The 16193-nt window shown below is 43.5% G+C and overlaps 2 pseudogenes; both read right to left on the minus strand.

Annotated features, from left to right (window-relative positions):
• Nucleotides 1-2264, minus strand: part of LOC146073267 (uncharacterized) — a 57222-nt pseudogene extending 54958 nt beyond the window's left edge.
• A 1231-nt stretch (nt 2265-3495) lies between these two features.
• Nucleotides 3496-4519, minus strand: LOC146073269 (uncharacterized; annotated as a pseudogene).
• Nucleotides 4520-16193: the final 11674 nt, after the last annotated feature.

Raw genomic sequence — 16193 nt, forward strand, 5'->3', positions numbered from 1 at the left:
CAAGCCCCTCCTGCCCCCTTCTTGCCAACCACAGAATGTTTCTCATTTGCCCCTTCCTGCTCAGCCACATCATGTCCCTCACGAGCCCCTCCTGCCCAACCACAGCATGTCCCTCACAAGCCCCTCCTGCCCATCCAGAGCATGGCCATTACATACCCCCTCCTGCTTAGCCACAGAATGTCCCTCGCATGCGTCTTCCCGCACAGCAATTCCATCACGTCTCTCACATGCCTTTTCTGCTCACACATAGCATGTTCCCTACTGTCCACCCACAGCATGCCTCTCAGATGCCTGATCCTGCTCACCAACTGCATGTCCCTTACAAGTTTCCTCTTGCCCACCCATAGCATGTCCCTCACATGTCCCCACCTGAACCCTCACAGTAAGTCCCTCACATATCTTCTGCTTACCCATAGCATGTCCTTCAAATGCCCCTTCTGGCCATCCACAGCAATGCTTAATCACAGCATTTCAATCACATGCCCGCTGCTGCTTATCCACAGAATGTACCTAATTTGAACTTCCTGCCACCCACTGCATGTTCCCCACATTCACCCTCTTGCGTACCCACAGCATGTCCCCCAAACACATCTTCCCATGCCTGCCAACATGTCCCATTCCAAAAGGGACAAAAGTAGTCATGTTGAGTGGCATGCCCCTCTGCTCTACCACAACATATCTCATCCAAATTGTGCCTCTTCACCCCAATCTCTGTCACCAGCCCTGTCATAATAAAAATACATCCCTTTTGAGTGTACATGCTCTGTTCTCTACTGTGCACAAAGCAACACCATGAAGTTAACAATAAATGCATTTATATTTGCCATATCCCCACATCAAACATCTCACTTCTACTCTGTGGAATGCCCTCCCAAGCACAATAAGACTCTCCTCCAGTCTCCAAACCTATAAGCGTTCCCTGAAAACTCACCTCTTCAGGCAAGCTTATCAAATTCCAGAACCAATGACTTAATCTTCATATACCATTCCTATCTAATCACATCCCCACTGTACAGTCCACACATATCCACTCTTTCTTTTTCACATTATCCATCCTCCTGATCCATGGCCAAACTGCTGGGTCACCGTAACTTACAGCACAGCAGGAACCTTGCATTCTGTTGGAATTAATGCAATAAAGAATAGAGTATTTATCATTTTGTATCAATGCCTATTTCCCTATAGATTGTAAGCTTGCGAGCAGGGCCCTCCTACCGTTTTACTGTCTATAAATACCCTGTTTGTTGTATTACTGTCTCCTTTTGTAAAGCCCAATGGAATATGCTGCGCTATATAAGAAAATGTTTATAAATAAATAATAAACTCCACTGGTTCTAGCTCAAGGTCAAACAAAAACATTATATTTATTGCATAGCATAATCTATATTTCTGAGAATACAATAAACTGTTACACCAGTGCACTACACCCAGAACACTGCAATTCTGTCTCTTGTGTGTTGTATATTATTGTATTATATGTCAGTAGTGTCACCTACTTATGTCATTGCTTCTTACATTGGTGCACTGGTGCAGAGATTTTTTTTAGCAATATAGATTTTAATAAAAAAATTATCATATTCAGAAAATAAAACGGTTTTCAGTGGTGTTGAAGGGATACAAGATAACTGAATTAAGAAACCGATGATACACTCAGGTACTCAGAGTGACTCTGCATGTGAGTAATAAGGGATATATTACTAGTAATCCTCCTGCTGCATTCAGAGCAATCAAATGGTTTATCTCCAGTATGATTCCTGTGATGTATCTCAAGATTTGACCTTTGGATAAAACACTTGCTGCATTCAGAGTATTTTAATGTCTTTACTCCTGTGTGACTCCTCTGATGTGTAACACGATGTGACTCATGGGAAAACATTTGCTACACTCAGAACATGTAACTGGTTTCTCTCCAGTGTGACTCCTCTGATGTGTAACACGATGTGACTCATGGGAAAACATTTGCTACACTCAGAACATGTAACTGGTTTATCTCCTGTGTGACTCCTCTGATGTGTAACACGATGTGACTCATGGGAAAACATTTGCTACACTCAGAACATGTAACTGGTTTCTCTCCAGTGTGACTCCTCTGATGTGTAACACGATGTGACTCATGGGAAAACATTTGCTACACTCAGAACATGTAACTGGTTTATCTCCTGTGTGACTCCTCTGATGTGTAACACGATGTGACTCATGGGAAAACATTTGCTACACTCAGAACATATTACTGGTTTCTCTCCTGTGTGACTCCTCTGATGCATGACAAAATATAGCCTATAACTGGATTGATTTGTATAAATCCTTTGCCATATTCAAAAAATAAAAATTACATCCCTGGAACACATATTTTGTTCACACTAGATATAATAGACGAAAGATATCGATGAACAATTTCCCTTGAGCTGAACATGAAAGATATTGTACACACACACTGAAAGATTTTACGAAAGACACGAAAGACAAAATATATTGGCACTAATCTGCTGAGAGACTTCATTGACTGCACATTTAAATAATGGGCTGTTGTGAAACCCTGAAATTTAAATAAGGGCCAGGCATTTGTGGGAAGGCGGCCTGACTACTGCAGTATACAATCGTGCCATTGTAAAATCATTTTATTTACTAATTTCAAATGAATAAGAAGTCTACTGGTGCTGAGGAACATAAGCTGTGGGCACTAGCCCAGCACATGATTACAAATTTGGGACCTGTACCATGTTATGTAAATGATGGAGGTATATTCAATGTTTCAAGCATACAAAAGCATTTTCTAAAAGACAAAAAGTTAAATTGGCCACCACAGAGGGCGATACATTGTATAATAATATCAGCATCTAAATATTACCATATAGAATCCGGAGGCAGTTATGATCAAATTTCTTTTTATTAAGTTAGAGCATATTTAAAGCTGATTTATGAGCATTAGCTGTTTGCAGCCTAGATAATAATATTGTAGCCAAGGATGGAGACATCATCCAAGATTGGTCCGATTTTGCTTTGGAAGCTAATAAACTTCTATATGAATACCAAAGTTATGGAAAATATAAAAGATGATACCACTAATAAAATTAATGAATCATTATTTGTATTTGTTTAAAAAAGTGTTGATTATGATAACCACATACAAAATCTGGAAAAAATCTTTTGCATGTGTGATTGTTTTTAATGTTGATGCTTCTGTGGGTTTCAGATTAATTCTAATTACTTCTATTTAGAGAGGACTTAATATTGTCTGTTCGTCTGTACACAATTCGAGGCCATTCTGGTAAATATTATCTTAATCCCTCATCTGATTTTAGGATATGCCAGTGTTTTCTAAGGCTCTTCTCAAGTTCTTTACTTTGGGCTGAGTACTCTGAGATTATTTATCAGGAGTTTCTCTCTTCCTATACTCTCCACTTTTTCTCTTTCTTTCTTAAGCCAAGGAAAAAGTACTAAATCGTTGTTGGCCAATGACGGGATCTCACACTACAACTGTGTGGAACTCCGGCATCAGTATGTAAATGGTCTCTCTCTTGTGTGACTCCTCTGATATTTAACAATATGTGACTCTAGGGAAAACATTTCTTACATTCAGAACATGTAAATGGTCTCTCTCCTGTGTGAGTCATCAGCTCTTAATTGCTGATAAAACAGCCGCAACACTCAAAACAAGTAAATATTATCTGATTAATAAGTGTTATCTCTGTAGTAAGACATTGTAGTAAGACATTTACTACAGTAATAGCTTTTTACATGGTTTCAATACGGTGTGACTCCTCTGATGTCTAACAAGATGTGACTTTCGTGTAAAACACTTGCTACATTCAGAACATCTAAATGGTCTCTCTCCTGTGTGACTCCTCTGATGTATAACAAGGTTGTGCTTGGTGATAAAACACTTGCTACACTCAGAACATATAAATGGTCTCTCTCCTGTGTGACTCCTCTGATGTCTATCAAGATCTTGCTTGGTGAAAAAGCACTTGCTACACTCAGAACAAGTAAATAGTTTCTCTCCTGTGTGACTCCTCTGATGTTTAACAAGATTTGACTTTTGTGTAAAACACTTGCTACATTCAGAGCATGTAAATGGTCTCTCTCCTATGTGACCCCTTTGATGGATGAGAAGCTGTGATTTACGTGTAAAGCATTTGTCACACTCAGAGCACAGATGTGGTTTCTCTCCTGTGTGACTCCTCTGATGTGTAACAAGATTTGACTTTTGTGTAAAACACTTGCTACATTCAGAGCATGTAAATGGTCTCTCTCCTGTGTGACCCCTTTGATGGATGAGAAGCTGTGATTTACGTGTAAAGCATTTGTCACACTCAGAGCACAGATGTGGTTTCTCTCCTGTGTGACTCCTCTGATGGATGAGAAGATGTGATTTACGTGTAAAGCATTTGTCACACTCAGAGCACAGATGTGGTCTCTCTCCTGTGTGACTCCTCTGATGTCTGAGAAGCTGTGATTTATATGTAAAGCATTTGTCACACTCAGAGCACAGATGTGGTCTCTCTCCTGTCAGACTCATCCTGTATTAGATGAGATACAATAGTTTCTTCTACCTGGAAGATGTGAATATATTTTGTGAATTCCCCAGTGCTGTAAGAAGAAATTCTATCTGTAGTTGGCTTGATCAGAGAACAACGTTTCCACAATGTCTTCTAATATTCTTAGTGGGATTCCGGCTTCTTAATTTTTCTGTAAGAAAAAGTTAATATTTAAAAGCATAAAGGTTACTGGGGATATTCTGTTCTTACAGTAATAATGTTATTTTGTATGAGGAACATGATGTATTTATGTACACTAACAAATATGACCCAGTCATTTACAATTGTTTTATATTTGTATAAATTGTCACATTGGGTTTTATTCTGATTGACTTGGTAACCTGCAAACATGACAGATTACTGAATGCCAGAGAGCCCGCCCCACAGAAGACACACCCCCGCACATGTATCCGCTGCAGGAGAAATTATTTAATGGTCACCGACTATCAGATGATTTCTCCTGGGCTCGCAAATAAAAGTCATTGTAACTGATGTTTATTTGCTTGTGCCGGGACAAAGACACCCTGGGCAGCTGATGTTCTGTGATGGCAGCAGCCCACCCTGCAGCACATTGGCCCACCCACATTCCCATGGGTAACACCCATAACCCTCGCTGCATGCCCCGGCCCACCCTGATCCCTGCAAAGGGATTGCAGACTGCTAAATAAATTTGAACGCATAGGATTGGATACTAAGATGGTTGTATGGATAAGATTGTGGTTGCAGGGTAGAAAATAGAGGGTTGTAGTAAATGGAGCACTCGCAGGAGGGAAATGACACCAGTTATGAACCCCGGGGATCTGTACTTGGGTCATTGCTTTCTAATGTCTGTATTGGTGACCTTACAAATAGTATTTTTGCAGATGACACAAAGGTATGCAACAGGGTAGACACAACAGGAGGGGTAACAAATTATTGATGATCTAGGTAGACTAGAGGAATTGTCAATAGCATTGTACTGTAACTATAGTCTAATGCTAATCAGTGCAAAATCATACACTTTGTTCTCAAAAATCCAATGGCTAAATATATTGGAACTATACTGGGAACTTCTGAGGAGGAAAGGGATCCAGGAATCACTATTTCAGGTAACAAAAGGCCGGTAAGCAATGTAACAAAGCAATGAGGAAGGCAAGTCAGATGCTTGGTTGTATAGGGAGAGGAATCAGCAGCAGATAGAAGTAATAATGTCACTGTATAGGTCATTGGCCGGCCTCATCTAGGTACTGTGTCCAGCTCTAGAGGCAATATTTCCATAATGATATAAAGACATTAGAGAGATTGTACATGGACACTGAAATGGTGCATGGCCTATATCATAACATGTATCCAGAAAGACTAAAACATCTCTGTGTAGTTTTGCATAGAAAAAAGAAAGGAGACATGATATAGACATTCAAATATACCAATGGTATTAACAAGGTCCAGGAGGGAAAGAATTTTCAAAGAAAGAGAAGTATTAGAACACAAGGACATGCACTGACACTGGGGCATGGGAGGGAGGGAGGTCTAGGCAGAAATTTGGTGAATTTTTTTTTAACGGTATTGGACAAGTGGAATAGCCCCCCATCAGAGGTGGTAGAGGATAAGACAGTTGAGCAAATTAACAATGCATGGTACAGACATAAGGACATCCTTATTTAGAAATAAGGATCAAAAAGGAGTTTAGGTAACAATATAGTTAAAAATGGGCAGACTAGATGGGCCAAATAGTTCTTCTCTGCTGTCAAGTTCTTTAACAATAACTACAAAATAGTACTTACAAAATTGTAATTATATATATTAGAATTAACTCATAATACAATTACCTTTTTGTCTTATGTTTGTCTGTCTCTCTCTTACTCCTCCGTCCTCCCAGCTCTCCAACCAGTAACTGATCCAGCAGCTCCTCCATCAGCTCCCAGTGGCCTGATACAGCCTATTTATAGTCACTCCTCCCCATCTCTCCCCAGTAGTTCCCAGGATGCCCTGCAGGAATTCTTACACTGAGAGGTGACATGTAAATTAGGGTCACATAACATTAGTATACAGTCATTCACCACAGCAGCTTCTCCTGCCCAGCTCCTTGTCTTGCAAATGAGGTGTAAATATTCCTAAGTGAACATACTACAATGGGAAATGCTAATTACACCCTGGCAGGGTAACACCTTGTATTCTAATTAGATCACAGCAGCCTCTGGCCTCCTGTTTTGTCACGAAATGGACCTTTTATTACATTTTATAATAATATTACCATCTAAATACTACTGTTTAGAATCATGACAAAGTCAATTTCTAAAAATTCTTTATTACGTTGAAGTGAATTAAAACTGATTTATAAGCAATACAGTCATTCACCACAGCAGCTTCTCCTGCCCAGCTCCTTGTCTTGCAAATGAGGTGTAAATATTTCTAAGTGAACATACTACAATGGGGAATGCTAATTACACCCTGGCAGGGTAACACCTTGTATTCTAATTAGATCACAGCAGCCTCTGGCCTCCTGTTTTGTCACGAATTGGACCTTTTATTACATTTTATAATAATATTACCATCTAAATACTACTGTTTAGAATCATGACAAAGTCAATTTCAAAACATTCTTTATTACGTTGAAGTGAATTAAAACTGATTTATAAGCATTAGCTGTTTGCAACCCAGATAATAATATGGTAGCCAAGGATGGAGTCATCATCCAAGATTGGTCTGATTTCACATTGGAAGCTAATAAACTTCTAAATGAAAATCACAAACTTATGAAAAAAATAAAAGATCATACCACTAATAAAATGAGTGATGATTATTTTTGGCATTAAATTCCCAGTAATATAAATGGTGTATTATAATTCCGGTGGCGCAGAATTGTGCAAATGGCCATGCGATGTGCCTTTCTTTAAAGGAATTGATGTGGCGCTGCCATGCAAAAGTGTGCCGGCTGAAGGTGAGCCTGAGAGCCTTCCTTTGTGTGACAATACTGCGGTTCATCTATTCGTGGGCCCAGGATCTCACCTCTATTGAATATTGCAGCCAGCAGCTGGACATGTCTAAAAAATGGCTGTCCTCTATAACTGCTGGATCCGTGAGGCGTGCGCAATGGACATAATGGCACAGCCCCAGCGGAGGATTGGTGGACCTGGCCACATTGTTGAAGTTGATGAGACTCTATTTGTCAAGCGTAAAAACAACGCAGGCCGCATTCTTCCACAGCACTGGATTTTCGGAGGGATATGGCGGGAGACGGGACAGTGCTTCTTGCAAATGGTGCCCAGACGTGATGCCACAACATTATTGGACTGCATCCAGGAGAAAAGATTTGACTTGTGTGTAAAACACTTACTACATTCAGAACATGTAAATGGTCTCTCTCCTGTGTGACTCCTCTGATGTGTATCAAGATCTTGTTTGGTGATAAAGCACTTGCTACACTCAGAACATGTAAATGGTTTCTCTCCTGTGTGAATCCTCTGATGTATGAGAAGATGTGATTTACTTATAAAGCATTTGTCACACTCAGAACACAGATGTGGTTTCTCTCCTGTCAGACTCATCCTGTATTAGATGAGATACAATAAGCTGTACAAAGTTTCTTCTACCTGGAAAATGTGAATAGATTTTGTAAGTTTCCCAGAGCTGGAAGATGAAATTTGTTGGCTTGATCAGAGAACAATGTTTCCACAATGTCTTCTAATATTCTTAGTGGGATTCCGGCTTCTTAATTGTTCTGTAAGATAAAGAGGATTGATTTGTTAACATAATGTGAAATGGAGGCGACATAAAGGTTCTTTCGGTTAGTGAGGACATGCATTTAATGGTTGGTAACGAACACCTTGCGCTGATATATTGGTATCATAGCTAAGGGGCTTATGGGCAGAATTTTTAACTATATCTTTGTTAGTCAATGTTACTGGAGTAATTTGGAAGGATATGAAAGTATGTATGTGTAATAAGATGAAATTGTATATGTGTTGTTTGTATTTAAAAATCAAATAAAAATTTATATTAAAAAAAAAAAAAAAAAAAAAAAAAAAAATAATATTCTTAGTGGGATTGCGGCTTCTTAATTTTTCTATAAGAAAAAAGATAATATTTAAAAGCATAACGGTTGCTGGGGAAATTCTGTTCTTACAGTAATAATGTTATTTTGTATGAGGAACATGATATATTTATGTACACTAACAAATATGACCCAGTCATTTACAATTGTTTTATATTTGTATAAATTGTCACATTGGGTGTTATTCTGATTGACTTGGTAACCTGCGAACATGACAGATTACTGAGTGCCAGAGAGCCCGCCCCACAGAAGACACGCCCCCTCACATGTATCCGCTGCAGGAGAAATGATTTAATAGTCACCGACTATCAGATGATTTCTCCTGGGCTCGCAAATAAAAGTCAGTGTAAACTGATGTTTATTTGCTTGTGCTGGGACAAAGACACCCTGGGCAGCTGACGGTCTGTGATGGTAGCAGCCCACCCTGTAGCACACATTGGCACACCCACATTCCCATGGGTAACACCCATAACCCACGCTGCATGCCCCCGGCCCACCCTGTTCCATGCAAAGGGATCGCAGACTGCTAAATAAATTTGAAAGCATAGGATTGGGTACTAAGATGGTTGTATGGATAAGATTGTGGTTGCATGGTAGAAAATAGAGGTTTGTAGTAAATGGAGCACTCGCAGGAGGGAAATGACACCAGTGATGAACCCCGGGGATCTGTACTTGGGTCAGTGCTTTCTAATGTCTGTATTGGTGACCTTGCAAATAGTATTTTTGCAGATGACACAAAGGTATGCAACAGGGTAGACACAGCAGGAGGGGTAACAAATGACTGATAATCTAGGTAGAGTAGAGGAATGGTCAAGAGCATGGTAACTACAGTCTAATGCCAAACAATGCAAAATCATGCACTTGGGTCTCTAAAATCCAATGGCTAAATATATTGGAACTATATTGGGAAGTACTGAGCAGGAAAGGGATCCAGGAATCACTATTTCAGGTAACAAAAGGCAGGTAAGCAATGTAACACAGCAATGAGGAAGGCAAGTCAGATGCTTGGTTGTACAGGGAGAGGAATCAGCAGCAGATAGAAGTAATAATGTCACTGTATAGGTCATTGGCCGGCCTCATATAGGTACTGTGTCCAGCTCTAGAGGCAATATTTCCATAATGATATAAAGACATTAGAGAGATGGTACATGGACACTGAAATGGTGCATGACCTACATCATAACACGTATCCAGAAAGACTAAAACATCTCTGTGTAGTTTGGCACAGAAAAATGAAAGGGGAACATGATATAGACATTCAAATACACCAATGGTATTAACAAAGTCCAGGAGGGAAAGAATTTTCAAATAAAAAGAAGTTTTAGAACACAAGGACATGCACTGACACTGGGGCAGGGGAGGGAGGTCTGGGCGAAATTTGGAAAAAAAAATTAAAACAGTATTGGACAAGTGGAATAGCCCCCATCAGAGGTGGTAGGGGATAAGACAGTTGAGCAATTTAACAATGCACAGAATAGACATAAGGACATCCTTACATAGAAATAAGGATCAAAAAGGAGTTGAGGTAACAATATAGTTAAAAATGGACAGACTAGATGGGCCAAATAGTTCTTATCTGCTGTCAAGTTTTATAACAAAAACTACAAAATAGCATTTACAAAATTGTAATTATATATAATATATTAGAATGAATTGATAATATAATTACCTTTTTGTCTTATGTTTGTCTGTCTCGCTCTCTTACTCCTCCGTCCTCCCAGCTCTCCAACCAGTAAATGATCCAGCAGCTCCTCCATCAGCTCCCAGTGGCCTGATACAGCCTATTTATAGTCACTCCTCCCCATCTCTCCCCAGTACTTCCCAGGATGCCCTGCAGGAATTCTCAACACTGAGAGGTGACATGTACATTAGGGTCACATAACATTAGTATACAGTCATTCACCACAGCAGCTCCTCCTGCCCAGCTCCTTGTCTTGTAAATGAGGTGTAAATATTCCTAAAGTCACTTACTACAATGGGAAATGCTAATTACACCCTGGCAGGGTAACACCTTGTATTGTAATTAGATCACAGCAGCCTCCAGCCTCCTGTTATGTCACCAAAGGGACCTTTTGTTTAGGAGTCACCTATTGTCTGGGCAGAGAGTCAGCAGAAAGACCTGATCTACATAACAGATATAGACATATACATAGCACCATAACAATTTGTTTTCATAAAAAATGAGTAAATATTTAAGGTATTGTTGAGACACTATGTAGAACCCTGAGGCTTAAGAACAGAGCGCATTATTCTGTTTCACTCTCAGAGGCAAACTCCTTCTCAAATGGACAAAACCATGTGCTCTGCAGGTGGGGCAGATGTAACATGTGAGCATTCAATTTGGGTGATTTATTTTGTTTCTGTGCAGGGAAAATACTGACTGCTTTATGTTTACACTGCAATAAAGATCTCACTTTGAAGTCTATTTTTATCTACAAAAATTACACCCCCCCTGCAGTGCACATGGTTTTGTGAACCAGAATAAGGCCCAGTGTGAGAGCTGCTTAGTCAAATTAGTAATGCCCCTCAGGGAGGGGAATTTAACCTCCAGCACACCAAAAGGCATTAGTAATAAGATTTAAAAAACCAACATTATAGAAGGTAATTCAGAGATCTTAAGGGCCCCACATACAGCACGATATTCAGGCATTTTCTGAGCGATTCTAACAAATCGCTCAGAAAATGCCTCAAGATGCATGTAAATCGCTGTGTATATAGCCCACACAGCGATTTACATGCGCGCACCCGCCGTTCTGAATCTGTCCAAGATTCAGAATGGACGGGCTGTACAATTCAGAGCAGTTGCTCAGAAAGCTCCTGCTCATCTCCCGCATGTGTGGCTGCGGGCAGATGAGCAGGGCCGAGCGACTGCGGACGCCGCAGACCCGCTGCACCCCGCGCCGCAGAACCCGCTGCCGCCGCCACCCCTGACCCCCCTCCCCCACCAGCAGTAGCACCCATCGCCACCCCCACCTCACCTCTCCTCTCGGCGGCAGCGGGGCGGCAGCGCGGCGGCAGCGGGGCGGAAATGTACAAAAAAAATTAAATTTAAAAATGGCCGCGGCCAGCCAATCACGGCTCGCCTCGTCATTGCCCCGCCCCCTAGAGCTGGCTATATTAGCCAGCTCGAGACAGGGTAGGGGCAGTCAGTCTGACGGCGGAGGAGGAGAGAAGAGCTCCTGAAGTCCTGGGAGGCGCGGCCAATGCAAAAGAGCTTAAAAGGCCGCCGCCCCCAGGTGAAGAACACAGATGAAGAGGCAGAAGCCCTGGGAGGTGGCGGCCATGCAAAAGAGTTCAGGGGGCCGCTGCCCCCAGGTGAAGACACCGCAGAAGCCCGGGGGGGGGGGCAGGAGCCCCCCTGGGTGAAGACCAGATGCAGTTAATAAAATACTAAAACATCTGTGTTTGTGTTTTATTTTAATATTTCCTTTACAGGGGGGCTATAGGTACCGACGGGCCTTTAATGCCCCACATGCTGGTACCTGTGGTTCTCCCAAGTGCCAGCATGTGGGGCAGGCTTGCTGGGACCTGTAGTCCTACTGTAAAAGACAATATTACTGTTAAACAAGCTATCAACCCTGCACCCACCGCCCAGGGGTGCAGGGGATAGCCCCGGGCTGCAGCCCAGGCCTGGGGTGCCCTGGAGAGGGGGGACCCCCTTATTTGGGGGGGTCCCCACCTCCCCAAAAACGTCCGGCCTGGGCTGACTAGTTAGGGTGGGTAATGCTTTGGCCACGGGACACCATCAAGCGTGTCCCCTGGCTATGGCATTACACCCCCTGCTATTGGAGCCTGGTGCTGGTCTCCAAAATATGGGGGACCCCTATTCATTTTGTCCCCCGTATTTTGGAAACCAGGGCCAGCTCAAGAGCCTTGTGCTGGTCCCCAAAATCCGGGGGACCCCACGCACTTTGTCCTCTGGATTTTGGGAACCAGGACCACTCAAAAAGCCCGGGGCTGGTCATGCCTGGGGGGGACCCCATGCCATTTTTTTATTTTACAAAATTATTGTCTGTATGACAGGACGAGACGCTGGACCCCGGACTTGGTAAGTATTTTTTTTATGTCCGTTCCCACTGTACCACCAACGTTTAAAAGTTTACATATGGGGGGGGGGGGGGTCGGTTCTGGTGGAACCACTAGCCACCATGATTACATTTTTTTTTAGGGGGGGGGGTCCACTAGCCACTACCAATGATTACCTTTTTTTTTGGGGGGGGGGGGGGGGGCAATATTAGGGGGAGGTGAAAGAATACTTATTAAAGAAGACATTAGTTATGTGCTAGATGTGTTCAGTAATAATAACATTTTTGTGATGAAGTGCAGTGTTTTACTTCACTTTCTGTGACAGATTTGAAATCTCCCGTGCTGAATCTCCCAATTTGAATCTCTGACACAAATCTCTATGTATGTGGCTCATTGTCTGAAATGAGCCACAAGAGTGAAATCTCTTGTGCTGAATCTCCCGTTATGTATCTCTGGCACACATCTCTGCGTATGTAGGGCCCTTTAGAGTCAATTGTAAGCTTGCGAGCAGGGCCCGCCTACCTTTTGACTGTCTGTAAATGCCCTGTTTGTTGTATGACTGTCTCCTTTTGGAAAGCCCAATGGAATATGCTGCGCTATATAAGAAACTGTTTATAAATAAATAATAAATTCCACTGGTTCTAGCTTAAGGTCAAACAAAAACATTATATGTATTGCATAGCTTAATCTATATTTCTGAGAATACAATAAACTGTTACACCAGTGCACTACACCCAGAACACTGCTATTCTGTCTCTTGTGTGTTGTATATTATTGTATTATATATCAGTAGTGTCACTTATTATGTCATTGGTTCTTACATTGTGGCACTGGTGCAGAGGATGGATGTAGATGAGCATTCTCTCCACTTTTTTTCTTTTATTTCATTTTTTTTATTGACATTGAATTACATCACATTTAAAATCACAAATGCACTTTTGTTTCTTTACCACTATGCACTTTCATTCCAAATATAGTCCTTAGAAGTTGACTTGTTATTTATACTTCCCTTCTTCCCTATACTTTATAATTAGCCCACATTTGAACCTATTTTTCCTATTTCAGAACCAGGGTTCGTTATTTAGGGACTCTTGTAAATACCAAGATGTATTCGAAAAAGTATTCCTGAGTGCTATTGTGGCAATCCACTCTGAGTGCCCCTGTGCCTTCAAAAAGGTTTAATGGCAGCCAATGCTGCTATTAGGAAAGACTGCAGCTTCATAGACACTGCAGGGATGTGAGGGGTTAACAGACCCAGCTCACATCCACGTGCAGAGAACCTGACACCCCCCTGATTAGCTGGCTGAGGGAGCGTGAAGAGGAGGTCAGAGGTCAGCTGTGCAGTAACTGACGAGGGGGAGAAGTCTGCAGCAGCGTGAGAGAGAAGACACTCACGTGCTGCCAGAGAGGAGACGCTGTGTAGTGTGTGTCCAGTAGCCAGAGCTGGGCAGCGTGAAGTGCAGCAGCCGGGAGAGACTAAGAGAGGAGCCGCAGCACACAGCCACAGCCCCACGGCAGTGATTGATAGCCGGTGCCCCGGCTGGAAGGGGAAGAGAGAGAGAGAGACGGCACCATTGGAGCATCAAAGCAGAGCAGTGACCCCAGTGACCCCACAGACCCTGGATGCTAGAGAAAGCCGCAGGAGGAGAAGGGACAGCTGCTGAGAGGAAGCAATCCTTACTGGCTGGAGCCAGCATCAGCAGCAGTAATCACAGGTACCCAGTCCCCCTTGGCTGACCCACCCATGTGCCAACCTGCGTAGAACCCAGCTGAGGCCCAGTTACAGGGACACCCCTAACCCAGCACCTGGAGAGAAGGAGGCCCCTTGAGAGACTCCCTTGGCGAAAGCTCCCTATTTTGCATAGTGCTTCCAAAGCCTGTTGTTACCTGAGTACAGGAGGTTACCCCAGGAAACGGGAATCTGCCTGCCCCTCTTTCATGAGGATCATTTTGTGAGTTACCCTGTTGTGGGTCTATGTAGATAAGTGTTACAAGCCGCCGTCCGGGCTACAGTACACCCGGATGGACGGCGGATGTCAGGCAGAGCGAGGAGGCCGTGGACGCTGGCCGGGCAGCGTTCCAGGCCTCGCTCTGGTACTAGGCGTCAGGACGTTGCCAGGCAACGTCCCCGAGCGTCCGCCTGTTAAATAAATAGCTGGCGTCTGCTGGGCACAGACGCCGGTTATAGCCTTAGGTGTCCAGAGTCTAATACTCTGTGCCCTGTTTGCTCACCCGGTCCCCTAGGCTCCCTAGGTCTTGGATCTTTAGATCCTGTTCCCCAGTGTTCTTTGTCTCATCTCCAGTGTCCAGTTTTCATTGTCCTGTGTCCCAGTTTTTCCTTGTCAGCGTTCCAGTATCTGGCTCTTCAGTATCCAGTGCTCCGGTGTCCTTGTCCTTCCTGGATCCAGCCTCAGTGGGCGCTTATGGTCGACCCTCATCTTCCATCTCTCGTGGGTCACGTAAGTGCTCCTGTGGAGCCTGAGTCTCTTCCTCTTGAAGTCGGTGGCCCACCGTGGTGTAGTCCCTCCAGGGGCTCGCTATTTATTGTCCAGCTAATTCCCGTGGCCCGCCGCGGCCGTGCCCCTCCGTGGGTTCTGTAGTATTTACCCCACCGGGGTCTCTACATCTGTACCTCTTATTAGGATTCTTCAGGCAGGGAACCTTCTGTTTGGTCTTCTGTGTTTTGAGGAGTCGGCCTCCCTGTTGTGCTTCTGCTGGGGACTCCTCCTCTGGCCCACTTGTGTCTGCGACTCGGTCGCTCCCCGGTTTGGCCAGGTGCCGGCAGCCAGGGGTTTATCTCCCAGCTAGGCCCAGTAGTTAGCAGTCCTTTTGAGTACCCTGTGGCGATCGTCTACCCTTTGTCCATAACATAAGACCTAGCTGCATCGGGGTTGGAGCGGACCTAACTCGCTCCTTCGGACGCGGCGGCCACAGGTGAAGCCTAGCTCTGCAGGGGTTTACCATCTGCCTCAGGGTCTCAACAGAGTTAGAGTAGCATCCGCTGTGGCCGTCCTAATCGGCGGTCCCGGCTACGGGCTCACGCCTGACCTCCTGCATTTATCACCAGCTGCAATACCCAAGGTTCCCGTGGGCATCATAACAGATAAGTGTGCACACTGTTAGGGCCTAATTCAGAGTGAGGATTTGTGCGTCGTGGGACCGTTATTGCCCTCAGGAACTCTTTATGGTATCTGAGACTGCAGTTACAGGGTGTGCAGTGTCACCCAGTGGACAATCTGATTTATAGCAGTACAGGTGTAGTGAAGCATTTTAGTGTCATATTATTGTCTTTAAAATTTCTCTCTTTAATAGTATTTTCTTTAAATGTCTTTGTCTTGTTGATGGATGTTTGCATATGTGTAGGAGTATATCACAGCGACTAGTGCAGTTGTTTTTCTTTAATGAATATTTGTCGCTGCTAACCGAAGTAGCGTTGTCTTTTGTGGGTCCCTTGGGTGCAGAGGCGTAGGGAGGGCGGAGCCACCGGAGCTCACGCTCCGGGCGCCGATTGGTCGAATGGCGCCGCCGGCCCGCCCCCCCTCCGCAAATGATCCCTGCATAAGGAGGATCATATCATCATACTAAATACTATAACG

The sequence above is a fragment of the Crinia signifera genome, chromosome 4, assembly GCF_055691185.1.
Source record: "Crinia signifera chromosome 4, ASM5569118v1, whole genome shotgun sequence".
Taxonomy (NCBI): Eukaryota; Metazoa; Chordata; class Amphibia; order Anura; family Myobatrachidae; genus Crinia; species Crinia signifera.